We start from the raw sequence: 27,258 nt of genomic DNA on the forward strand, positions 1-27,258 counted from the left end.
CCATGGGGGGCATTTTACATAATCCCTTAGGAGCTTGTAAGTGTGATTTGGGAATAGAGTGGGGAGTAAGGATTACAGGGAAGAGAGGAAAAGGATGAGAACTTGCAAGAATGTTTAGAAAGGAGAACATCTGATAAACCCCTAACAGACTGGAAGGCAAGGACTAAAGTAACAATATAAAGGGGTAGTAATAACAGTGTTTGTCTATCTGTAAAATGCAGATGGTGTGCAGATGAGTTTGTCCAGTAAAAATACTTATGATATGATAAATAGTCAGAATAGCATGGAAATACAAGCTGATAGAATGAAATGTATAACTTATAGTAAGAAAATATTACACATTATATTATGAGATGTACTGAACGCTTGCTTAAAGGTATAGTAAGAGGGGATGAACACTAAGAAAATTGTATAGTAAAGCCAAAAAGGGTGGAAGGTGCTTAGATATCTGACTGCAGGCAATGTGGCTAATATATATATATATATATATATATATATATATATATAAATTATTAGTTTCTATGGTCATTCATGGAAAAAAGTTTTACATTTTTTATTCATGGGAAATACAAGGCTACTGGGACCATTAATGCCTTATCAGTACTCACCCTCATGCAGTACTACCTTCCCCTTGTCAAGAAAGGCAAAAAAGGTCAGTCCTGGAATAAATGTATGGGCATCTATCCTGGCTGAGTTTGAGAGATGCTACAGTGTTACTTTATTTAACTTGTAGGGAGAGTATTTTCCAAAATGGGGGGAGTCATAGCATAACACATTTCTTTCTCTTTTTTAATTTCGCAAATGTTTTGGGTTTCTAATAACATAGCAGAGAAGGACCCCATTCCCGAGATGAGATTTGATTATAGTTCATGAAATTAGTTTTGCTTCAGCCTTTGATGTTTGCCAAGAGTACTCTTCTTCAAACCCACAATGTACCCATAATTACTTCCTTCTAGTGCTACTACTGCTAGTGGAACTGTCTGGCTGTCATTATTCCACGTTGCTCTAGCTTCTGTTTACATCTCCTGGTATTTTATGATTTTGTGTCCCTCAGCACATAGGCCACTCTGCCAAACTATTCCTAGTTCTGTATTACAGAAACTGCATGTGTCTATACCTCTCAAGTTTTCTATAGACTTTCTAAAGCAATTCCTACAGAGCCTGATATCTTAAGCTATTTTAAGCCTTTCATCTTTTGGTTTAAACTCATCTCTCTTTAATCATTAATGCAGCAGATCTTGAGCAATATGGGGTTGTTCCCTGAGTTCCCTATTCTTGCCACTGTAACTGTGGTCTTTCCAGATTTTTTCTTTCTTTCTGGTCCTGTTCTTTGTCCTTTCATTCATTGACACGTTCTGTTGCAGCCTGATTTTTGTCTACTTCTGGTTTGATTTCCATTTCTGCTCTTTTCCAAAATGCTTCTGCCTATCTCATCAAATATATTATTTTGGACTTTTTTTCCTCATGGTTTAGAACTTCCAGTGTGCTTGGATCTGATTATATCAACAAATATATATGCAGTCCCATGATAGGAGACCTATACATAATTTTGGAGGTCTATTGTTTCTTCAGAGCAAGATATATAATCTTGTCAGACACTGGACTGGATGCCTACACTTGCGCTGCTATCATATGTATGACACGCACACTATTTGGTATTCACTAAGCAGCTCTGCTCTTTGCAACCACCCTCAAAACAAGGGTAAGTACCACAATATGCTAATGAAAGCATAAGTAGCTGTTGGAGACATGCTAACTAATCAATTCAACATGGCGGAGCTATTCAGAAAATTTATAAAGTGAGTTTATACACTCAGTGCTCCCTTCAGCCCTGAAATCCAATACTCTTTGGAATACAGCCACAAATATACTTTGTGGTGGTAAGCACTAGGTAGCCTATCTACCACAAGAGCAGTGGTTTCTGGCCCAGAAATTATAGCTTATTGGCCATTTGGGAAGTTTTTCCGTCCCTTTCAATGTTCTGGTTTAAAAGCCCAGATTTGCATGGGTTTACACTTGTTTAAGCTCTGTGGATCCAGTTTTGGTGTGCTACAGACTGCAAGAGTATCAGGAAGGGGAATCTAAGAGCCTCCATTTTGATTTTCTCCTAATTTACTGCTTTCTGCACTTGTTTTTAGTCATTTTTTAATTTAATTGCATTTATTTAAACTGTATTTGCTTTAATATTGCTACACACTCGTGTGCTAGCTTCCACTGCATTTGAATTGTTTTTACTGCTGTTTTAGCTGCTTTTCTGTAAAAAAAAAAACAAAACAACCCTCCCCAAAAAAATTCTAAGCTTGTTTCCCACGTTTCCTGTAACTAGTGTAGTCCAGATACAGATTTGCTATATACAGGACTGTTTGTAAGCTTCTGAGCCCCCCAAGCCTTTCTGTGCTGGAGGGAAGCCTTCTAGCTTATCAGTGGGAGTGGTAAGCACTAGGTAGCCTGTCTAACAGAAGAGGAGTGGTTTCTGGCCCACAAATTGTAGTTTATTGGCTGTTTGACCAGTTTTTCCATCCCTTTCAACTTTCTGGTTTAAAAGCCTGTGTTTGCGCTTGTTTCCTGCCTTTCCTGTAATTAGTCTAGTCCAGATACAGATTTGCTGTCTCTAGGACTGCTTTTAAGCTTCTAAGCCCCCCAAGTCTTTTTGTGTTGGAGGGAAGCCTTCTAGTTTATCAGTAGGAGTGGTAAGCACTGGGTAGCCTATCTACCACAAGAGGAGTGGTTTCTAGCCCAAAAATTTTAGTTTATTGGCTGTTTGGGCAGTTTTTCCATCCCTTTCAACTTTCTGGTTTAAAAGCCAGCATTTGCATGGGTTTACGCTTGTTTAAGCTCCGCATAGCGGCATTGAGCTGAGGCAAACTATTACTAGTGCCAGAAAGTCTGCTCTTCAATTTTTCCCTTTGAATCTTGCTGGTTCTTTCTCTTTTGCACTTCAAATAACTTAATCACTTTGAACTTCAACAGGTTTTTGTAGCAATTATTGTAGCACACCTAAGTGCCATCAGCACTAGTAGTTCTTCATGGAAATAGCTCTAGTATGTAGTAGTTATGACCACCCCTCCTGGCATGATTAAAGGACAGTTTCCTGTGCTTTCTCCTATTAACCTGGTGCACTTGGGAATTCTGAGGCAGTGTAGCAACTGCCTCATGTACACAGACAACCTTCTCCTCTTACCACCCAACACTCAGACTTGTGAAATATGCACTTATATCACCAAATTGGAAGCTATGCACTCTCCAGCCAAAACCGGACTAGCTGGTCAAGAGGAGAAGGTCAACACCTGGACCACACCACATGGAACACATAGCTCTCCACAACACCCACCATCACATCTCTCATGTAAAAACAGAAACCACACACTCACCTTCATGGAGGCTCTCACTAGAAATTTACCCAAACAGCAGAGTCCTCCAAGACAGAAATGCACTCGACCACCACAACACAGCACAAACCACAGGACACATAGCTCACCTCCACAGTGTGCCCCTCAACCTAAGCCCCTATGGCTAAACACCTTGCCCAATACACTAATCATAAGTGACTCAGTAGTGAGGCTCACAGATGTCTCACTCACTAGGATGAATAAGGAGAAGGTAACAGTCAGCTGTCTATCAGGTGCCAGAATTGGACACATAACACACCACTCAGGTCACTCCACAACAAGTCTGTCATTGTCCATGTGGGTGTGAATGACCTGAGATGCACCTCCCTGGACTACATGAAACAAGACATGGTGGACATCTCGGATTATGTGGCCCAGGTAGATATGACCCTAGCCCTGAGCAGTATCCTACCATCACCCAGAATGATACCGCAGTACAAACAAAAAATGATTGACTTCAACAACTGGCTAAGTTTCTGGTGTCATTATAAGGGGATCCAGTATCTGTCTGCTTGGGATGACATGACTGACAGACCTCAATGCTTTACCAGAGATGGCCTGCATCTGTCACCCCTAGGTATCTGGGTACTGGTTAAGGCTCTTGCCACCCCTATAGTGTCTTTTTAGGCACTAAAGGGGTGGCAAGAGTGCCTTTTTTAGGTGGTGTTCCAAAGACCAAATTACCACCATAACAGCTATAAATAAATGCAACCTGAGGGTCATGCTGCTCAGTGCTAGAAGTCTAAATCTCAAGATGCACTCGCTTGAAGCACTCCTCAAAATGGAGAATATTGACATTTGTGCTGTAACGGAGACCTGGTTTAAAGTGGCAGAAAGCACCCCTGTGCTAAAAGGCTATACACACCTTTCGGCCTTGAAACATGGACCATAACTCTAAGAAGTGGTGGTGTCTCCATATTCATAAAAGGTATGCACACCTCCAGACTAGTAGCCCAGCATAACACATCTGAGATACTTCAGGTACAACTAACATTGGATAAGATGACGACCCAGGTCATAGCCTGCTATAGGTCCCCAACCATGTCCCTAGACTCTCACTCCATGTTCCTAAGCACCCTGGAATCTATCAAGGTCCAACCAAACACTCTCATACTAGGAGACTTCAACTACCTCTCTGTCGACTGGGAAAACTACTCAAGCACCAATGCATTGGCCTAACGCTTCCTGGAATTCATCAATTCCAATGCTGTGGACCAACTTATTCTGAGCCCCATTAGAGGAAGCAACGTCCTTGACCTGGTTATTACTAACATGGGTGACCATTGCTCTACACCAGTAGTCAATGCCTCCCTGGTCAGATCTGACCATAAACTAATCACCATGGAAATCCACATCTCACCCACAGCCCCCGCAAAGGTAACCACCTTGAAAAACTTTTCCAAAGCTGAGTTTGGGCTCCTAAAAACAGAGGTGGCTAACTTCACGGCACCCATGCCAATGGCAAATAGCTGCATGACTAAAGAATCATACACCAATGCACTGTACGAACATGTACATAAATGCATGAAACTAACCATACCCAACAGAACCAAGATGCTCTCCTCCAAAAAAGGAAGCCAATCTGGTGGTCCCCTGCCATTAATAAACTCTACAACAGAAGGAAGAAACTGTTGCAGAAAAAGGTGAAGTCCAAAGACTGGAAAAACTCCCTTATTAACCTCAACAAAAAGTTGAGATTCCTCATCAAATCCTCTAAATCCAGCTATGAAGGCAGAATTGTGCAGACACTAAAAACAATCACAAAGCCTTCTATAGTCATATCAAGAACCTCCACAGCAATACCCAGATTTGCTCTGAGTTACTGCACAATGGTACCTGCTATACTGAGCAAACAGATATTGCCAACATACTGGCCAACAGATTCATTGCCAACTTTACCCCTCTCTTTTCCCAAAGGACAAATCACAATACCGGAAGAATGCCAGGCACCCAGCATTACTGCAGCACAGGTTAAAGCTGAATTGTCCAAGGTCAAGAATACAGCTTCCATGGGACCCAATGATATCCCTGGCTGTGTTCTACATGAACTACAAAGCGAACTGGCACCACATCTGTGTACCCTGTTTAGTCACAGCCTTACCTCAGGCTTTGTCCCTACCAAATGGTGCACTGTTACAGTCATTCCTCTCCATAAAGGGGGAGCAACTACAGACCCTGGGAATTATCACTCCATTAGCCTGACGAGTCTGATATGTAAAGCTATGGAGTGCATCATCATGGACCTGATTAACAAAGATACAGGAAATCTCCAAACTCTAGACCCCACACAATTTGGCTTTGTGAAAAGGAGATCATGCCTGCTCAACCTGGTTGACTTCTTTGAGTCAGTCACCAGGGCTGTGGATGAAGGTAAGGCAGTGCATACAGCCTACCTCAATCTGACCAAGGCCTTTGATACCATTCCTCACTCGGGAATTCTTGATAAACTGTCCAAACTAGGCATCAACCCCTATATCACTAGGTGGGTTGCAAATTGGCTCACAGATAGAACACACAGTGTGAAAGTAGTAGACTCCAAGTCAGATTGCTGACCAGTCATGAGTGGAGTCCCACAGGGTTAGTCCTGGGTCCTCTCCTGTTTGGCATCTACTTCTCAGAAGTCCAGGCCAACACAAAGGGACTCTGGCTGACCAAGTTCACAGACGACTGCAAGCTGGGAGCCATTATTAACTCCCCAAGTGATGCAGACTTCCTACAGAAAGGCCTCACTGAGACCAATGACTCGTAAAATTTTAGTTCCCACTAATTACACTATCGATGGGAGCCCACCGAACACTGAAGGCATTATAAGAGATATGGGGACACAGGTTGACAAGAACCTGTCCTTCAACCAGCACATTGCCAATATGGTCAGAAAGTTCTTTTATGTGGCACATCTCATTACCAAAGGTTTTGCATCCAGGAAGAAAGAGGTCATTGTCTCTCTCTACTCTTCCCTCATTAGACGAGTCATTGAGTATAATATCCTATTTGGCATGTACCTCACTAGATATCTGCAGCAGCTGGAGAGGCCACAGAAGTACCTCAGGAAGAGGATCCTAGGCATTAAACACATTCTACATGGACAGACTCAAAAGACTCCAGCTGTTCTCTGTCTCATATCGCCTACTTAGAAGTGATTTTTGCTTGACTTACAAAGCCATGTCTGACCCAGCTCTGTTAGAAATGCTACATCTAAAGAAATCCCAATCCCTCCACACAACATGCTCTAGAGACCTCAACCTCGTTACCACAATCAACAGAACATGCTGGAGGGGCAGGTTCCTCACCAGAGACTGCCCGTGCTCTGGAATAGACTTCCCATACATGTAAAGCAGAGCACCTCACTGTCCCTCTTCAAGAGAAATCTTGATGAGTGGATGGGTAATAGAAAGTTCACCACGGGGATCACTCCAGTGGTTCTACTTGATAGAGACACTGGGAATTAACGTTGGGCGGCATGATGCTTGGGCACTTCTATGGGCTAGGCTTGTAAAGGCTCCAGATTCATTAGCCTAGTACACACATATGAACCTATGAATCTAAAAAAAATGTAGGGGTTGCTGCTGCCATCATTAACCTATATGTGCATCAGGCTTTAATTCAAGGTGCTGCTGCTGCCAGGCTTCAGCCGAAAAGGAGAAGGGTGATCAGACAGCATTTGATTTATCATGGCCTGGATGATAGAGAAACTGCAGCTTTATACTGGGTGGACAGGGGTACACTACAGTAAATATGCAATCTATCTGAGGCCTCTGGGAAATAATGGAGAACCCATCCCAGTGGAAACAAAGGTATTTATAGCATTATATATACTAGGCAAATGTCTTGCACCTTATATTGTTATTATACTCTGACATATGTCACTACCTGTCAGACTGTGTCTTTGCTATAAATACGCTGTTTTCTTTTTTCCTCTGAAATGCTAGATTATACTCTTATATTATGTGAAATTTTGCTTGTCTGAATATATGGAGCCTTCCTTGTGATATTATACTCTGACATATAGGTCATTTCTCCTGTTGAATTGTGTCTTTGCTATAATTATACTGTTTCTTTTTTCATCTGATATGCTAGATTGTACTCTTATATTATGCAAATCTCATATGTTTGTATATATGGGGCTTTTCTCCCCGGGTCTCCGCTGTAAATGGGCATATACCCAGTCGGACTTTCCCGGTCAACAAATGTAAAATAAAATAAAATAAATAAATTACAGGTGTCATAAACTGCAGCATCTAGAATGTTACATTGGTTACTAAATACAATGCTACAACATGCAAATATTCATATTTGTTTCCCATATACCCCAGAGTAGACAGAAACAACCATGCAACAATTATATGCCATAGCAGACTTCCCTGATGTTCTGGGGACCATATACTGCACACATATAGAAATAAAAGCCCACCAAGCGAAGAGGGAAGAAGGTACATCAACAGAAAAGAGTCTCACTCTATTAACTGCAGGTTGTCTGTAATACCCAAGGGATCATCTACACTGTGTATGTAGGTAACCCTGGAAGTTTCCACAACTCACACATAATGCATGCCGGTGACCTGTACACAAGGTATGCTAGGGGTGATTTTCCACAAGGGCATCTAGTGGGGGATGCTGGTTATGCACTGGAACCTTGTCTTATCATGCACATGAGAAACCCATACAACCTCACTGAGAAAGGATACAACAATGCCCATGTTTAGGAATATAACAGAATGTGTATTCAGCTTGCTCAAATCAAAGTTACAGTGTCCAAACACATCAGGAAGTGCTTGCTCAAATCAAAGTTACAGTGTCCAGACACATCAGGAGATGCTCTGCAGTAACACCCAACCACCTCAACCAAAATACTCACAGTCTGTGGCATGGTGTGCAATATAATTCTCAAGAAACAACTTCGACAAGGACAACACATTTCTGGACCACATTTCCCAGGACAAGAAGCAGGATTAGCAGCTCCAGATGATGAGTCTGAGGAAGAACCACCAGCTATAGACAGTGCTGGCAGATGTAGTTATGTGCAATATGCCCTGGCTCTGGCCAAGAGGCAAAGGATAGAACACCCAGTTCCTAACTAACTGAAAAACTAAGATCCTAAGTGCATACAAATATTAAAACTGATGCCTGCCAAAGTCTTCAGCCTTTAGTTAACCATATAATGGCTGTGTTCTGTCAGTGTCAGACAGAGTCAACCCCCAAAGACACATCTTGTAGCTGCAGTATTAACAATGTAAGTGTGGACCCTTACAAAAAAAAAGATATATAAATGATTACTCTCATATGCAAATATTTATGTCACTAAGATGCAACATGTCACATCTGTACGTAATGTCTGCATTAACTCATGACTGATATATGCAATATACATTTATGACTGCCCACTACTGTGTATCACACATTTCAGTTAACCAATGTACATAAACCAAGAGTGAGAAGGTTAATGTTAGCATCATTTGCATAACTATAGCAGCGAGCAATAATTACCTGTCTAGTTTGACTGCTTTACTAAGAATAATACAACAAATACAATGAGGGTCATGAAGTATACAGACAATCATTTACAGCTGAGCAGGAAAAATAAATATAAAAATATTTCTTCTGCAATATATTACTTTAAAGCAATCTTCAGAGTATCAAGGAATAGCTATCCACTCTGCGTCGGAAATATAGGCAACCCTAAGTCAGAAAGAAATGTGCAAAGGACAGGCCACAGTCTTCATCACTTGCATAGGGTGAGGGGGGAGGGGATAAATGAGGGTAAATCTGACACCAGAGAGAGAAGTGAGTGTGTGTGAGTGAGAAACACTTTTTTCAGGAAGTATATAATTGTCAGGGCCAGTAGCAAGAGATTTTTATTCATCAACAGTAATGTATTTATAACTTTGTGTGTGTGTGTGTGTGTGTGTGTGTGTGTGTGTGTGTGTGTGTGTGTTTGTGAGGTAGAATGGGCAAGATTATTTTTAATGTGTGGGGGTATGCATGAACACAATCAAAGCACCTGTGCTGGCAAAACATCCAGCTATCTTGGACAGGTGTGAGCCGTGCATGGTAGAGTAGTCAGTTTAGAGTCATCATCCCCTACCACAAGAATTATCTCTGCCAAGAGTTGCACTGCTAGTTCAATGACCCTGGCTAGAAGTCAGGGAGCTACCTGAATGTGAATGTCTGCTGGATGACCTCTCATCACGACTATGTTCACGACCATGACCATGTGGCTTACCATGTCTAGGTGTGGACACCTCAATCACTGATGGAGCAGTGGAAGTAGTGTCACTATAGGTGCAGGATCTGGCACAGCCACATCAGCTAACACCTGATGATGTAGTGGCTCACTGACCATGTGGATGCTGACCCTCCCAAGCAGAAGTTCTATTACTGACTCTGCTTGATCCAGTTTGTTATTTATCCTTTCCATGGAGTCACCTACATGATTCCAGCAGTCTCACATTTCAGAATGCACAACATTTAGTACTCTTATGAATCCCTGGTGGAACATGCCAGTGCCTCTGAGAGAACTGTACACATATATTGTATGTCTCCTATTGATACACCAACATCAAGATGAGGGAGGACAGCAGGCCTCCTTCTAGCACCTCTACAAACAGCCTTGTGTGGTACATCAGCCTCATGAGGGTTAGGGGGAGACTCAGTTAGTTCTATATCTGAGTAACTACACTACCCTGTTCAACTACAACTGTTCTGCTACAACACAATCGCCAAATTCACCACAGGGGCATCCTACCATAGTCACCACTGTCTCTCACTTGCTGAACTGGGCTGGCTTGAACTCCCTCACCTCCTTCAGTGGTATCAACTCTCACTCGCCCACAAACTAGTAAACCATCCACTAAATGTCCCATCCCTCCAGAATCTACTCCAACCCTATCGCACCACCAGACCACTAAGATCCAGCAGCAAAAATCACTTGCAGATCACTAAGGCCAATAACTCTGCTGGTGAAGCAGTATTCTCTTGCGCCATAGCCAAATTATGGAACTCACTCCCACCCACAATTACCTCCATACCATCATGCACCCACTTCAAAACTTTACTAAAAGCGCAACTAAAAACCTGCTGGCTATGCCCCTGCAACTCCCACTCTAATATCACCCACCCCATCCAACCACTACCTTTCTTTCCACTCCACTAACTACCTTGATTATAGCAAGCTCAGATGCTCATAAGCCAGTACTTATTATACAGCACAAACTGCTTCTTCTTGTAACATTTGTTAATGTCTGGTATGCACTTCACAGATAAAGATTCTAGTTGTCTACTGATGTACTATGTTCTTCATCTGGAAATATGTTGTAAGTAATTGCTATGTAAATTGTTATTCACTATGTAATCCAATGTATATACTGTCTGTTTATTTTAACTGTGGAGCTTTTCTCCCCAGGCCTCCGCTGAAAATGGACCTACGTCCAGTCGGGCACTCCCGGTCAACAAATTTAAATAAATAAATAAATAAATAAATAAATAAATAAATAAACTATGCCTGCTTCAGCCTGTCATATCTCTGATGCCTCCCTGTCATGGGCATGCATAAGGATATTGACCAAAATATGGCCAGGGGATGTGAGAGCCACATTCTCAGTGCCAGATTGACCCTCTGCATACCTTTTCTGTGCCTCTTCATCATCATCATCATCATCATCATCATCATCATCACCAAAGGCTACTGATAATCTGATATCAGGTGGTAGGAGTTCCACAGTGCTGGTGGCAGGCTTACCTATGATAACATGTGATAAACACACCAAAGAATGAAACAGAATAAAAACTGATAAAACCTCTGTAATGTAAAAATGAAGTCAAGCAATATTACATACAACTGTAAGTAAAAAACTACTTGTATTTGCCTATTTGTAAGATGTGTCTAGACAGAATAAATGGAGATGAAAGAGGGATGATAAGCATTAAAATAAAACTGACACAATAAACAAGTCCACCATGTATTGGCATATTAAATAACATCTTACAGAACAATCTGCTCACCACTTTCCTTCTCCCCCTTCTCTCTCTGTATCTCATTTTTCCTTCTCCCTCACATCACTTGCATATGGTCTCTCTCTCTCTCTCTCTTTATATATATATATATATATATATATATATATATATATATATAAACATTATTAATATGGCATACCTGGAAGTTCACCAGTAGACACATTTGGCTTGCCCTCCACCTTAGCACCTATGACAGGTATGAATCTAATGAGCTGCCAGGATACTTACAGTGGGCAGGAACTCCCCTGTCTCAGTCAATGGTGGTTCAGTAACAGGACCACCACCAGTGGTCCCCTTCTCCCTTGCAACAGCAGCAGCACTATTCTTGGCTTTCTTACTCATGTTCTGGCCCAGTGTCTGATTTGTGCATAATCACAGCCATGTCCTCACACCACACTAACATCATTAATCACCTCCTCCCAAATATGGTTACAGGAGGACTTGTTAGCTCTATGTCTGTCTAACAGGAGTCAGCCATGTTGATGTAGGGTCATCACAATCACCTCATTTTCCACATCTGTGAATGTTGGTTTAAGTGGGCCTGATGTTCTGGATACCGTATTTATATATGTGATGAAAAATAAGAAACAAAAAAAAGAACTTAGGCAAAATGACTGGTAACAAAACATATATGAATGTATGCAGGCAATCAAGACAAAAATAAATTGAATGTATGACTCCCTAGGACTACACTCAGGTAATACACAACTATAAAAAGCAGGTCTATATCATAACATAGAAGTTCTCTAACATTGAATGTTATTATATCGAACCCTAAACACCGAAGCATGAAAACATCGAACAGTCAGAATAGCAAATTTTTTCCCAGGGAAAAAAAATCGCTATTCTGAGAAACATACACACAGCACAAACACACACAAAAAACAGCCATCCACACACATACACTTAAAATCCTACACCTAAACTAAACTTTACATACAGTACTAGCTATCCACTTACCTTACCCCAACCCTAACCCTAAGGTCCGTCACTATTGCACACTCACCTCACCCGCGCCCTAACCTTAACTCACCTAACCCGCCCCTAACCTACACACAATCGCACACTTACCTGACCCACGCCCTAACCCTAACTCACCTAACCCACCCCCTAACCCTAACCTACACACAATCGCACACTTACCTGAACCCGCGCCCTAACACTAATGTCCATGCAACCGCACACTTACCTGACCTGCTCCCTAACCCTAACTCACCTAACCCGCCCCCTAACCCTAACCTACACACAATCGCACACTTACCTGAACCCGACCTGTAACGCTCCAACATATTGAATGGTGAAAACAGCAAAGCCACAGCAACGGCCCACCAAATTCTTTCCCTGGGAAAGAATTCGATGTCCTGCACCTTCACTGTTTTCAGCGTTTGACATTATGGGTTCGATATTATAACATTCGATGTTAGAGAACTTCGATGTTATAATATAGACCCATAAAAAGCCACCCCACAGAAAATTAATAGTAATGATAAAACTTTTCAGTAAGGATGACAACACATTTGTAACTCAACAATAGATAACAGCCTTAGCAAAAATAATTTACTTAAAATGAGGGCAATTTGCAAAGAACAAAATGCTTATGTTGTACTATTAATGTGAAGTGATACAATATCATAATTTGAGTATATCTAACTTAATTTTTCTTCTTTGTAATATATGTCTGTGTCTCTGGTGAATACTGAAAAAATCTCAAATATATCTTGTTAATACTGTGGTTTCAAGGTTCACATCCAGAGAAGGTGCTGTTTGCATGAAAGTAGTGATGTTTAAGGAGCATATGCTTATGTTATAACACAACAAATTGGAGAAAACATCAGAAAGGTACATTTCAAATCCTTGTTTCGTTTTCCTACCTTTTGCTCTCTTCATTATTTGCATGCCACTTGGCATTGTGCAGTGCTGAGTTAGAGTGGTCACTAGCAGTGAATGACAGTTCACTGTGTAAAGTAAAAAATCAGAAATTTAATTTGCAATGCTGTCAGTAGTGCAAATGAGCCTGGCACTGGTGCACTTCTGTGAGCGCTCTGAACAGTACTGAGTGAAGAAAATGCACCTGCCAGCTGCTTATCTGTCTGTCACAAAGTGTAAGTGCAGTGAGTTTAGAGAAAGAGGACAGTAATGCATGGTTTGAATCCAGTTTGCAAATTCTTTTTCTGAGGAGTCAGAATGACATTGTCACAAACTTTAGATTACGAATGCAACACTAAATACAAATGAGTATCATAAATATTTTTGGATGGTGCAGTGGTGCAGCAGTTTGAGTTGTTGCCTCACAGCAAGAGGTTCTCCGGTTTGATTCTTGGTTGGGGGTACTTTCTGTGCAGAGTCTGCATGTCCTTCCTCTGTTTGTGTAGGTTTCCTCTGGGTGCTCTGGTTTCTTCCCCATTACAAAGACATACATCTTGAGCATTTCTCTGCCGGACTCTGCTGAAAATTGACTTGTTCCAAGTCAGATTTTCCCGGTAAACAAATGTTAAAATAAATAAATTTTGCAGCAAATGTATCATTAATGCTTGCTATATAAGGCCAAAATAATGTGTGCAAAGTATGTTAAACATGACAATGATGATGTTTAATTTAAAATGCACTTTCATAGCTACGATGACCACAGTCCTTTTTTTATAATGATTTAGAGCACAAAGGTCAGGCGTTGAGGAGTCCAGGATTTTGTGGCACTCTTCTTCAAGTGCTACAGATATAGGCTATTGGAGAGGGATTATACTGGGTCTCAGTATAAGGCTGAGGCTTGTGATAGCTTGGATAAAGCTGTCTCCAATGCAAATGGCACTTCACACACTGGGGAACCGTGTCATTACCATTACAGGGACATGCAGAGGTGCAAGCACACCCTTCTGAGCTGATGGAATGAGGAATTAAAGACTTCAAACATCCCTCGGTTGCGTAAGTGTCATGTTCCATTCACCAGTCAATGATATAGCATGGATTAGCCAACCAATACAATTATTCATTATGCTGTTATATCTTTTTTTCCTCTTCTGTACGGCTGCAGAAAATATAGTCTTGTAATGTGAGACACATCAGGGGAGACTGTCTAACCTCTGTGAGGCTTAGGGTAAGTATGCATTAGGTATGACTGCAAGACAGATAATACTTTTCAAGCCATCAGTATATATCAGCTTGAGTAGGCATACTTAAAATTTATATCAAACATATATATCTGATCCAAAAGCTGTTGGTGATTGTATCAGGCAATAAGTAAACTAGTTTAGCTCTTGTGTCAATTCTCAGAAGCAGAAATTAGCTTTTATTATAAGATTTCTAAAATCTTATCTGCAATATTGAATATCAGTAACAACTGAATGTTGGTAACTGGAATTATTAACATGGAAAACATATATTCAATATGGTATAGTCAAATAAATGTTTTCATTTGTTTATTTATTTATTTGCTTTTTCTTTACCGGGAAAGTACACTGGGCTGTTAAGAGCCCATTTTCAGTGGAGGCCCGAGGAAAAAAGCTCCACAGTACACGAATAAATGATTAATACATACATTTGAAATATTCAATCAGAAAGTACATACAAAGAATAATTGACATTTTGCATAACAGGTAAACAAACAAGTATCGGTATTACTTCACATGATTTTAAAGTACAACTGTAGATAGGAACAACATTTGTTGTAGTAAGTCATCTAAGGAGTCTTGGTGCAGGTACAATTCCAGTGAGAAGTATTCATGTAATGAAATTTTGAAAGGGACAGGATTATGGGTTGTTCTAATAAATAATGGTAGAGCATTCCATTTTTTGGCTATGGAGCATGAATAAAGAAGTTGGCAAGATGGAAGGTGTGGTTTATATACCTGCAAATGTTGCTGATTCTCAGACCTTAAGGGCATTTTTGGTAGGTAGCAACTAAATATTGAGCTGATAGCAGGACAGTCTGAGGGTTTAAAGATCAATTTATGTGCTATAGTTAATTGCGAGTAGGGCAGGTAGTGTGGTAGTTCAAGTCATTTTAAGGAGTGTAAAGTGGTGCAGTGATAGCTGGAGCATTTCTAATTGGTAGCAAATTTGGCAATTTTGTTGCAACAAGTCTCATGATTAGCTCTTAATGTGGATTGCAGGTTGGTAAGTAGTGGGATGCTGTACATGAGTGAGGGGCTTAAGTGGAAGTAATGGTTTGTTTAGTGACGGGGTTTAGAAGTGAATCTGTCAGTAGAGGATCCCAAGCTTTTGCTGAGTCTTGTCGATGTTATGCTGTGTGTGAATGTCAAATTTTAGGTGTTTGTCTCTTTCTTATACAATAGCACTGAGACTGATTTAGTTTATGACACATTAATACCTTCACATCATATCTGCATATGTCAAAGGTGAACATATTTATGTGTCATATTTATTTATGTATTGAAATAATAAAATAATGTGACATGCGATGGTTCTTATTCTCTCTGTTTTATCTTCCCAACCATATCTCTCTCTCATTTATCTATGTCTGTATTTATATCTATATCTATATCTGTATCTATATCTATATCTATATCTATATCTATATCTATATCTATATCTATATCTATACCTATATCTAGCTATCTGTATATTTTGGAAACATTGCTGCTGAAATAAAAATGATCATTAGCACAGGGAGCAAAACCAAGCACTGCAGTTCGGCCTGCCATACCTCCACAGGTGGCTGTGATGGCACCAGTACAGACAGTACAGACATCCAGCTCATTTGGGTCACAACTTGCCAGTGTTGCCCCAAGAACACTTGCCCTACCTGTTCCTCTTGTGTCAGGTAGCTATGCCCTGTCTGCTGGTGCAGTGGTACACTCTGGGAACAGTACTAGTGGAGGTGGAATTTTTGTCACCCATCAAGAGTTGACAGGGCAGGTAGAGGACATAATTGAGAAGGGCATCAGTGCCCAAGTTGGAAGAGTTGAAACAAACCTGTGTCAGATTGTAAAGTCCATATCATGTCCAGAACTGAGCCAGGAAACTATCATAGAAGACAGTGATGACAGTTCTGAGGGTGAGGACTCAAGCTGGAAGTGGATGCACCTCCACTGTTCCCTACCTATCCCCAGTCATGGCGTCCCCAACATTTTGTGCACATTATCATCCCTGTCTGTCTTATATGTCCTGTTTGTCTAAGCCTGATACATAACTAAATCTACCTACCTGAACCTGTTAGTCCTAAGCACGCTCCCCAAGAGACAGGCTGATAGCACTATGAGGAGACAGTTATCATTTCTTCAACAGGTTGCAGAGTTGAATGTATATCATATAGGATGTTACAATTGTAAATAGTGTTATGAAGTATGCTGCCCACAATCTTCCTGCTTTGTAGTGTTTCCATTGTCAGGTTTTTCACCAGCATTGACATGCCTAGTCCCTTGTGTGTAACATATTCATTTGTAACCTGCTGATATTTGCCAAGACATTACTGCAGGAGATTACATACAATCCAGCCTTTATGTATTAACAAGCGCAGTACAATAGGCATATTTGGACAATATTGCTGCTATACACACAAAAAGTGACAGGATTAATGTTGTTTCATTACCATTCATGTTCTGCAGTATAAGTATGACTCACACATGTCTGTTATACAAGTATTGCTTTTTTACTCAGTCATGTCATACAAATCCTTAGAATTGCATAACAGCAATTGCAACATACCTCAAATACATGAACAGTCACCAGATATAAGGTCTGTGTAGCTATGCACCTGTATCATCCATATAATGATTAATATAATGCAAGTATCATGAGAAATGTGTGAATCATGACACATTAAAAATTCAGATAACACATCTCTAGCCTGCATATACTCCTCATTAACACAAAGGTTGGCATGGAGCTCCATACACTACTGTTAATTCCTGTTCTAAGTTCAACACCTCAAAATAATTATTATGCATGCACTACTACATTGCCATCAATCATGCAAATGAGCTTGTCAGCAGTCTACTTCAGGGACAGAGTTAAAAGGGAGAATTAAAAACAATAATGTGAGTGAACTGTGTAACTTCTGCATGTGTTAATGGACTGTGGTACTCAAGATATGTGGCTTTCAGTGTGCTGTTGTATGAACACATCATTTTATAATGTTATGTCTGCACTCCAACACTTACACTGGGAAATGGTGTACAATGGTGTGGAGCCCTTTCACACAGAATTCATGAGTGTTATTGAACTATGCAGTACCCTATTTTTGAGGGTCTATATTAGATCAGTGAATGCTTAAACAAGCGAACACTGATTGATCGACCTTATTTTAGCGAAAGTTAAAAATATCGAAGCAACAGGAACTCAAATTTTTTCCTAGGGAAAGAATTTGGTTGTCTGTTTCTGTTGCTTCGGTATTTTCAGTGCTGTGGTGGAAAGTTACGGGTCGGATTCAGGTAAGTGTGTGATTGTGTGGATATGAGTGTTAGGATGGGTTAGGTGAGTTAGGGCTCGGGTTAGGTATGTGTGCGATTGTGGGGACGTGAGGGTTAGGGCGGGTTTAGGTGAGTTAGGGTTAGGGAGCGGGTGAGGTGAGTGTGCGATAGTGAAGGACCTTAGGGTTAGGGTTAAGGTAAGTGGATAGTTAGTGGTGTGTGCATAGTTTAGTGTAGGGTTAGGTGTCAGATTTTAGGTGTATGTGTGTGGATTTCTGTTTGTTTGGTGTGCTTGTGTTGTGTGTATGTGTTTTGGATCAGCGATTTTTTTTCCCTAGGAAAAAAATCGCTGATCTGACAGTTCGAGATTGTAAGCTTTTGCTTACATAAGGTTGATCAATCAGCGTTCACTTTTTTAAGCATTCATTGATCTACTATAGACCCATTTTTGACTGGTCTGTTTATATTTAGAATGTACAGTATCCAAGCATGAGCACATACAACTGAAAATAACACCACAAATGGCTAATATTTGCATGCAATCATCCCAAGGCGAACACTCATGGATGCTTGGTTGTCATATCACTGCTACACAACTATCCAACACAATACTGTGACACTGGTACATTCACACACACTAATGCAATGTAAATGAATGACATAATAGCTAATTTATCTGAGCATTATCTAATTACTTGTGATTCGCACATTGCTGTTACTTCTCTCTGTCAAGACACATGCGGTGGCGCAGTGGTTAACATTGTCACCTCACAGCAAGAGGTTCTCTGGTTCGATTCTTGGCTGGGGTACCTTCTGTGTGGAGTTTGCATGTTCTCCCTGTGTTCGCTTGGGTTTCCTCCGGGTACTCCAGTTTTCTCCCACATTCCAAAGACATGCATCTGAAGCATTTCTCCCCGGGTCTCCGCTGAAAACAGGCTCTGTGGAACCTAGTAGGACTTTCCCGGTCAACAAATGATAACTAAATAAAATAAATAAATGCCTTTTCACCCAAAACTGTGAGCACAATAGCTTCTCAGCAACACAATGATGTGGCAGTCCTTACAAATGTCCATATTCACACATTTAAACTCAGACTGCTGTGGTGCTGATGGTTTTCTCTAGACTGTGTGAATAGATAGGTAGGTGTTCAATTCCAGCACTGATTGAGTTTCAAGAGAGTGTGTGTGTTTGTGACTATATCTGTACTGATAGTTAGGGCATCATTGATCCATGCATCTGATGTGCCAACTTCCTCTCAGGAGAAAAATCTAAACTGGGAGATTCCCCCATCACCTTTTTCCACTTTTAACACAAACATCTTCTCTGCAACACACTGATGAGGCCATTCATTCAAAAGTGTATACTCTCACTATAGAAGTCAGTCTTCTCATGTGGTTCACAAGGCTGATTCTGTGCTATCTAGATTGTGTAATTAGATAGGTAGGTGGTTGTGCAACTAGTTAGGTAAATGGTTCAAATCCAGCAATGCTAAACATGCTTGTGTGTGTATGACTGATGTGTCAGGTATGCATGGCTTCATGAACAGATGTGCTGTATTCACTTTCACTCAGGAGAAACATTTAGACTGGGAGAGGACTCCCCCATCACCTTATTCCACTTTTAATACAAATATCTTCTCTGCAATACACAAACTGATGTGGTCATCCTTTGCAAAGGGAACTCTCTCACTATAGACTTCAGACTTTTCCTGTGCCATGTGGATTTGATGCTGTGCTCTCTAGACTGCATAATTAGATAGGTAGGTGGTTCAAATCCAGCATTGCTGAACTTTCGTGTGTGTGTGTGTGTGTGTGTGTGTGTGTGTGTGTGTGTGTGTGTGTGTGTACATGTCAGGTATGCATGGCTTCATTAACAAATGTACTGTATCCACTTCTACTCAAGAGAAACATTTAAAATGGTACAGGATTCTCTATCACCCTATCCCACTTTTAACACAAGCATCATCTCTGCACCACTCTGATAAGCTTTTCCTTTCAAAAGTGCACACTCTCATTATAGAATTCAGTCTTCTCCTGTAGCACATGAGGTTGATACTGTGTTTTGTGGGCTGTGTAGCTAGATAGGTAGGTGGTTCAAATCCAACAATGCTAAGCTTGCTTTTGTGTGTGGCTGATGTATCAGTTATGTATGGCTTTATCAACAGATGTGCTTTGTCCACTTTCACTTGGGAGAAACATTTAGACTAAGAGAGGACTCCCCATCATCTTATTCCAGTTTCAGCACAAATATATTCTCTGCAAAGCACTGATGAGGTCATTCTTTCAAAAGGGAACTCTCTCACTATAGACTTCAGACTTCTCCTGTGCTGTGTGCATTTGATACATTGCTCTCTATATTTTGAAATTAGATAGGTAGGTGGTTTGAATCCAGCATTGCTGAACTTTTAAGTGTGTGTGTGTGTGTGTGTGTGTGTGTGTGTGTGTGTGTGTGCTTGTGTTTATTTGTGTGTGTGTGTGTGTGTGTGTGTGTGTGTGTGAGCATGGCTGATGTGTCAGGTATCCACTTTTACTCAGGAGAAACATTTAAAATGGTAGAGGATTCTCAATTATCTTACCCTGCATTTAACACAAACAACATCTCTGCAACATACTGATAAGATTATTCTTTCAAAAGTTCACACTCTTACTATAGAATTCAGTCTTCTCCTGTGACACATGAGGTTGATACTGTGTTCTCTAGACTGTATAACTATATAAGTAGGTGGTTCAAATCCTGCAACGCTAAACTTGCTTGGGTGTATCTATGGACTCATCAACAAATGTGCTGTGTCTGCTTTCACTCAGGAAAAACATTTAAAGTGGGAGAGGACTCCTCCATTACCTTCTACACTATTAATACAAACATCTTCTCTGCAACACACCAATGAGGTCATCCTTTCAAAAGAGTACTGTCTCTCATTATAGATGTCAAGACTTCCCCTGTGGTGTGTGTGATTGATACTGTTCTCTACAGATTGTGTAACTAAAACAGCAGGTGGTTTGAATACAGTATTGCTTAAACAGTGTGACTGTATGTAGTGTATACTGACATCTACAATTGGCTCCATTACAACACTCCTTATATACACTTCCACTTAGGAGACCCATTTTCACTGGCAGAGGTTTACTCTATAATTTTCTAGTATTCACAGACAAAACCCAGCTTTAGAAACACACTGATTAGATAATGCCTTCAAAACTGCACTATCTCACAGCTGTAGTATGACTTATGCTGTGGAGCTGGCTGTTGATACTGTGCTCTGTACACTGTATAACTAGATAGGTAGGTGGTATGACTCCAGCGATAATTCACTGCTATGAGTATGTGTTTCTCTCTCATGCTGTTTAGAAAAGGCTCCAGATACATTTATGATGTGCAGGTGTACACTGGAATTATACTCTTTCACCACTTTCCTTCCTTTTCAGCAGAAACATCACCCTATTAAATTGTGTAGGCTTAGTGTAAAGTGTAAAGACTGTTATCATTTCATAAGCATGAAGCATTTGATTTCTTGCCCAGTTGATCCACTCCTTTCAGGCAGTAGCATAGCTGGGCAGTGTGAGGGGGGCAACTGCCCTGAGAACAAAGTGTTGGGAAGGGCACGATCTGCTGATTCTGATCTCTAATGCAGTACTAGGTTTTAAAAGCTGACATTGCATTTTCAGCCAAGCCTGAGAACTATAGTGCTCCATGTGGCCTTAACTGTAGCAACTGCTTGCTATTTTGTAATAAACAGTATGCGACAGTTTAAAAGTAAAAAAATATCTCTTTTTTTAAGTAAAAACTGAGTGTTGTAGCAGGGTATAAACTGTAGCAGCTGTTTGCTACATTTGTAGCAAAAAGGTTGCTACAGTTTATAAGAGCATTTTTTTAACTAAAGCATGAGTGCAGTAGTGGTCTGTGCAGGCAGGCTATAACATTTATTTTTGTAAATAAAAATAAATATATAAATTTAAAAAATATGTAAAATATAAATAAAAATATATTTGTAGCATGCTACAGTTTATAAGAAGAAACATTTTTCTTACTAAAAAAAAATGAGCACTATAGTGCTCTGTTCAGGCAGGGTATACACTATAGAAATTGTTTGCCACAGTTGTAGCAAGCAGTTTTCTACAGTTTAAAAGAAGTAGAATAAATTCTTATTTTTTAATAAAATGGAGGATGGTCAGAGTAGGGCACAGAAATGGAACTTGAGTGGCAGGGCAGGGGGCATGTCATGCATCTGGACACCTGGTTGGTGTGCCAGTAGAAGGAATGTCTGTTTCCTTTTTTTTTTTTTTTTTTTTTTTTGCTGTTCTGTAGAAAACAGGGGTGGGAATGGGGTATTATAATAAGCCGATGATTAATATAGTAAAGTGCTTTTTTTTGCTCTTCACGTGAAGACCTGAGGGGGTAGGGCACTGGTTCAAGTACTGGCACATGACACTGGTTATGCTTCTTCTTTCTGGGACCAATCAATCGCTCTCTTTATCAGTAAGAATCAGAAGAGCAAAAGAATTTACAGCTATAACTTCATTCTGAGATGTCAAGGGAATTTTAAATATTAGGTTTTGTCTTCTGAGGTATTCTTTAATAAGCTTTGCTCTCATTTGTTCATGTTTTATTGATAACCCTTTATCCAGACCTAAATAATTATACACACTCTCCTGTTCGAGTTATTTTATATCAGCTTGCTGTCTGAGGTTGATATTTCTTGGTGCATCAGCTTTCCTGTTATAAATTCTGCTTTTGCCCATTTACCAAAATCAAATTCTATTCTTATATCCTCTGAAAAAAAGTTTTAACCATTTGCAATTGTGCTGTCAGATGCTTGTCTGGTGAGCTGTGCAATTTTAAATTATCCACAAAACGTAGACGAGAGATCTTTGGACTAGATTGTTTTTCAGAAGTCAAGTTATAGTCATAGTCAAGTCTGATAAGTAAACAACTTATTGAGTTAAGGACAAGGCAAAATAGCAATAGTGAGAAAGATTCACTCTGAATAATTTTCCTTTGGATTTTGTCCTTGGGATAATAATTTGTCCATTATCATGACTCATTTGTAGAGTAGTTTGACACTGTTTCATAGCCACTGGAATGCAATTGAGCTTTGTATGGTGTATTTTATACATCTGTATATATTCCATAATCCATGAATGTGGAATGCTGTAAAATGCTTTTTTATAACTTATCCACAGTATACTTAGATTGTGCCCCTTTTTACTGTTCTCTGTTATCTATTATGGCTTTTTTAACAATATATGATCCTTTGTTCCTTATGATTACCTTATGTTACGTTTTTGTTTTATAACTATGACTGAATTTCTTTCTAATTCCAGTATATGATCTGTATATTGTCGGAAGGTAGCTGTTGTTCTATAGTTCTTTGGATGTTTGTAGCTTCTGTCTTAAGAAGGAGTGGCAAAAATAGTCATTTCTCTTTTGGCTTTTCTTGTTTGTTTGCCTTCAAATCTCTTTGCAGAAGGGAGAATTAGCCAGGGACTTGGTTGCTTTTGTAGTTGTCTGTTGTTGAATCTGCACTAGAGAGCTGCTTTTGTTGTGCTTTTGCATTAAGAAATTCCAGGATCAGACATCTTGTGGCAGAAGGTGTTTACCTGGTCTCTCTGTGTTGACAGGCACTGCAGGAAACAAAGTATGGTTATTTATTGGCTAGAGGGCATAGAATTCAGATTACAAACTTATTTTCTCTCTATAGAGCTGCCCACTGGGCCACAGTGATTAGTAGTGCCCTGTGTAATAGCAAACACCTAGACAGTAAAATTTACTTGTAAAGTTAGGATTTGACCTGAAACCCTTTAAACAGTGTGGCATTGTGCAGAAATAAACTTACAGCAGCTAGCTTGTGCATTGAACAGCACTACCATACCCTAGCAATATATAATATCTTGCCCTTAGACTCAGAAGTTTCCTAGTAGAGCCCTGTTGAAACCCGATCCTTAATCCTAAACAGCCAACCATAATACAGGATCAGACAAAATGGATATGCAATTTCCAAATGTCTCTGTGGCTAGCTTGGAAGATTTGGGCATCCTAAGGCAATGTAGCAATTGTCTCATGTTCTCAGACAACCAGTTAATCATTAAAGAAAATAACTTAAAAAAAGTGAGAGATGTAAATATGCAACTTCCTTGGAGGCAAAAATCTCACATGCAAATGAGGTTGTCAGGAATACCCACACTATATCTCTCACATACCGTTCACCACACACGCAGATTATCTTATGCTGAGGCACTTAAAAGAAACCATCTGAAATCTCAAAGACATTAAAATCCACCTAATGGCAGCACTGCACCTCAGCAATCACTAAAGCACACACCAAATGCAACACCAAACACCACACATAAGCCTACACCTAATGGTTCCCCAAGTGCAAAGCCTGTAAGTAAAAAGCATGCACTTTACCAATACTTTTGTTATTGGGGACTGCATTATGGGATGCACAGATGCCCCACTCACTAGACTGGGCAAGGAAAAGATAATAGCTACCTTTCTTGGGGCCAGGATCCAGAATATCACACACGCTCTCAGGTTACTGCATCCCAGATACCAGTATGATTCTATTATAGTCCATGTGAGTGTAAATGACTTGAGACATGCCTCAGCAAACTATATGAAAAGAGACAAAATGGATCTCTTGGAATTTGTGAGCCTTGCATTAAGCAGCATTCTACCTTCACCAAGGATGATGCCATAGTATGACCATAAAATTATTTAAAAAAGATGGCTTAGTTTCTGGTGTCACATGGCACTTGTTATGCTTCTTCTTTCTGGGACTAATCAATCACTCTCTGTATTAGTCAGAATTAGAAGAGCAAAAGAATTTACAGCTACTTCATTCCAATCCAATATCTGTCAGTATGGGAGAACATGGTCAAAAGACCATGTTGCTTTGCCAAGGATGGGTTGCACCTGTTCCCCTATCTTTTCAGATATTGGCTAAAATTTTATCCACCCCTTAGAGCATTTTTAGGCAATGCCAAAAAGGCAAAGCTACCAACAAATCAAAAAAGTCTACAAGCAACCTTAACATGTTACTGCTCTATGGGGTCTATATTATAAGCTCAAAAGCTTAAAAGAGTGAACGCTCTTTTATCGAGTTGTAAACATCAAAACCACTAAATAATGAAGACACAGAATGGCATTTTTTTTCCCCAGGGGAAAAAAAAAACAAACAAAAAAATGCAAATGCAAAATAAAGTAGGGGGCTTCGCCCCCCCCCCCCCCAACTTAAATATACCAACTCTGAGATTGCACCACAGTGGAGGAAATGGCAAAGTCCTGAAAATGGCCCAGTGATTTTTTTCCCTGGGAAAAAAATTGCTGTTCCATGTCTTCACTATTTAGTGGTTTTGACATTTACAGCTCAATAAAAGAGTGTTCACTCTTTTAAGCTTTCCAGCTTATAATATAGACCCACTTTATACTAAGAGGGTAAACAAAAAACTTCCACACCCTTCAAGATCTCCTCACTCTGGAGAAAGTAGGCATCTGTGTTGTGACCAAGACTTGGTTTAAAGCAGTAGAAAATACTCCAGATGTGCAAGGCTACAATGCCTTCCACACATTTAGACCAATAACAGCACAGATTTGGGCCAAAGATGGAGGTGTTTTGACCTATGTTGGCAAAAACATATTTCCAAGTTGTTTAAACAAGATGATGTCATGGAGCTCATCCACATGCAAGCCACCATAGATAAGGTCTCCCACCATATCATGGCTAGCTGCAAGTCACCATCTATGCCCCTAGAGTCTCATGACTCTTACCTAAACCTACTAGAGGTGCTCCCCATTCAACCAAACATCCTGTTCATGGGCAAAATTAACTATCCCTCTGTAGACTGGGAAACTGCCTCAGACTCACAGACACTATGCTTCCTAGTCTTTATTAACACAAACACCCTGGAACAGACAGTGTATGTTTCAACCAGAGGATCAAACATAATGGATATGGAACTCACCTACATGAGACAGCATTGCATCCACCTATGTCACATCCTCACTAGTGAAGTCAGATCACAAAGCTGTCTCATTTGAAGTAAAAATCAACATAGAAAATCCAGTTAAACCAGTAACATTTAGGAACTATACTAAGGCAAAACTACATCCTATTGACAGTTTGTTAAAATCCAACGTTCCCTGCTCCCCCCAGCCCTGAGACCACAGCAACCTATGCAGAAATATTCACAGAGTCACTAGGCAGACATGGGAATGGCTGCATAGATGCTGCCATAACTACCAGAAATAAACCCAAAACAAACACTAAAAACAAACCCCACTGGTGGAATACTCACCTAAACAGAGTATATAATAAAAGAAGAAAACTTGTGGCCAAAATCAGGAAAAGCAACTTCCTTAAAGACAAGTGCTTTCTTATTTAACTAAACAAGAAACTAAGAGGTCTAATTAAATCCAACAAGGCCAACTATGATATCAGGATAGCCTTGCAGGCAAAGGATAAACAAAAGGCCTTCTTCAGCTACATCCACATCCTTACAGGTAACACACAACAGTGTGCTGAACTGGTGGTGAACAGTACCACCTACACCTATCAGAGTGACAGAAAATCTACTGGCTGACAAATTCAGCTCACCTCCCCAGCCCCTTCAGGTGAAATCTCCTCCAACATACATCTGCCAGCTATCAGCAGGGACTAGGTGCTGACAGTACTAGCTAAAGCCAAGAACACCACCTCCATGGGTCCTGACAACATCCCCAGTTGCCCCCTGAACAGTCTAAAACATGACCTATTTTGACTATTTTAATAGCTAACTGAAGTTGCTCATTTATATATACTAACATACCTAAGAAATTAGTACTTTAATAGGAAAAATAATTTCAAATGTTAAAAAATGTACTAGAATTAAGATAAAATATAAAATGTTCAAGGTCATATGTATTTGAGCCCCATATCATAAAAATATCATCCACAAACCTCACATAATATAAAATATATTTAGTAAATTCATTATTGTCAAATACAAAATTCTGCTGCCAGTCAGACATAACAAGATTAGTGTAGGTATTGGCCGTAGGAGTTCCCATAGGTTCATAGGTTCATAGGTAGGTACTAGGCTATTGGCCCTAGGGCCTATATAAGCCTAGCCAAAGGTACCCTGGCTTTTGCCACCCAAGAAAATTATTTTCCTGTGCCACTGTTGAGCAGAGCCACAGAAGTGATCCCCGGTGTGAATTTCCTATCTCCCATCCAATCATCAAGATTTTTCTTGAAGAGTGCTAATGAGGAGCTTTGTTTGATATAGATAGGTAGTTTGTTCCAGAGTATGGGAAGTCTCTGGGACAGGAATCTATCCCTCCAGCATGTTCTGTTTATTGTGGTGATGAGGTTTAGGTGCCTAGAGCATGTAGCTCGTAGGGATTGGGATTTCTTTAAGTGGAGCATGTCTAAAAGTTCTGGATTTGACATTTGTGTGTTAGGCAGAGATCGCCTCTGAGTAGGCGATATACAACGGAGTAAAGCTGCAGTTTTTTGA

The sequence above is a fragment of the Protopterus annectens genome, chromosome 1.part1 (assembly GCF_019279795.1).
Source record: "Protopterus annectens isolate FY-2018-M chromosome 1.part1, PAN1.0, whole genome shotgun sequence".
Taxonomy (NCBI): Eukaryota; Metazoa; Chordata; order Ceratodontiformes; family Protopteridae; genus Protopterus; species Protopterus annectens.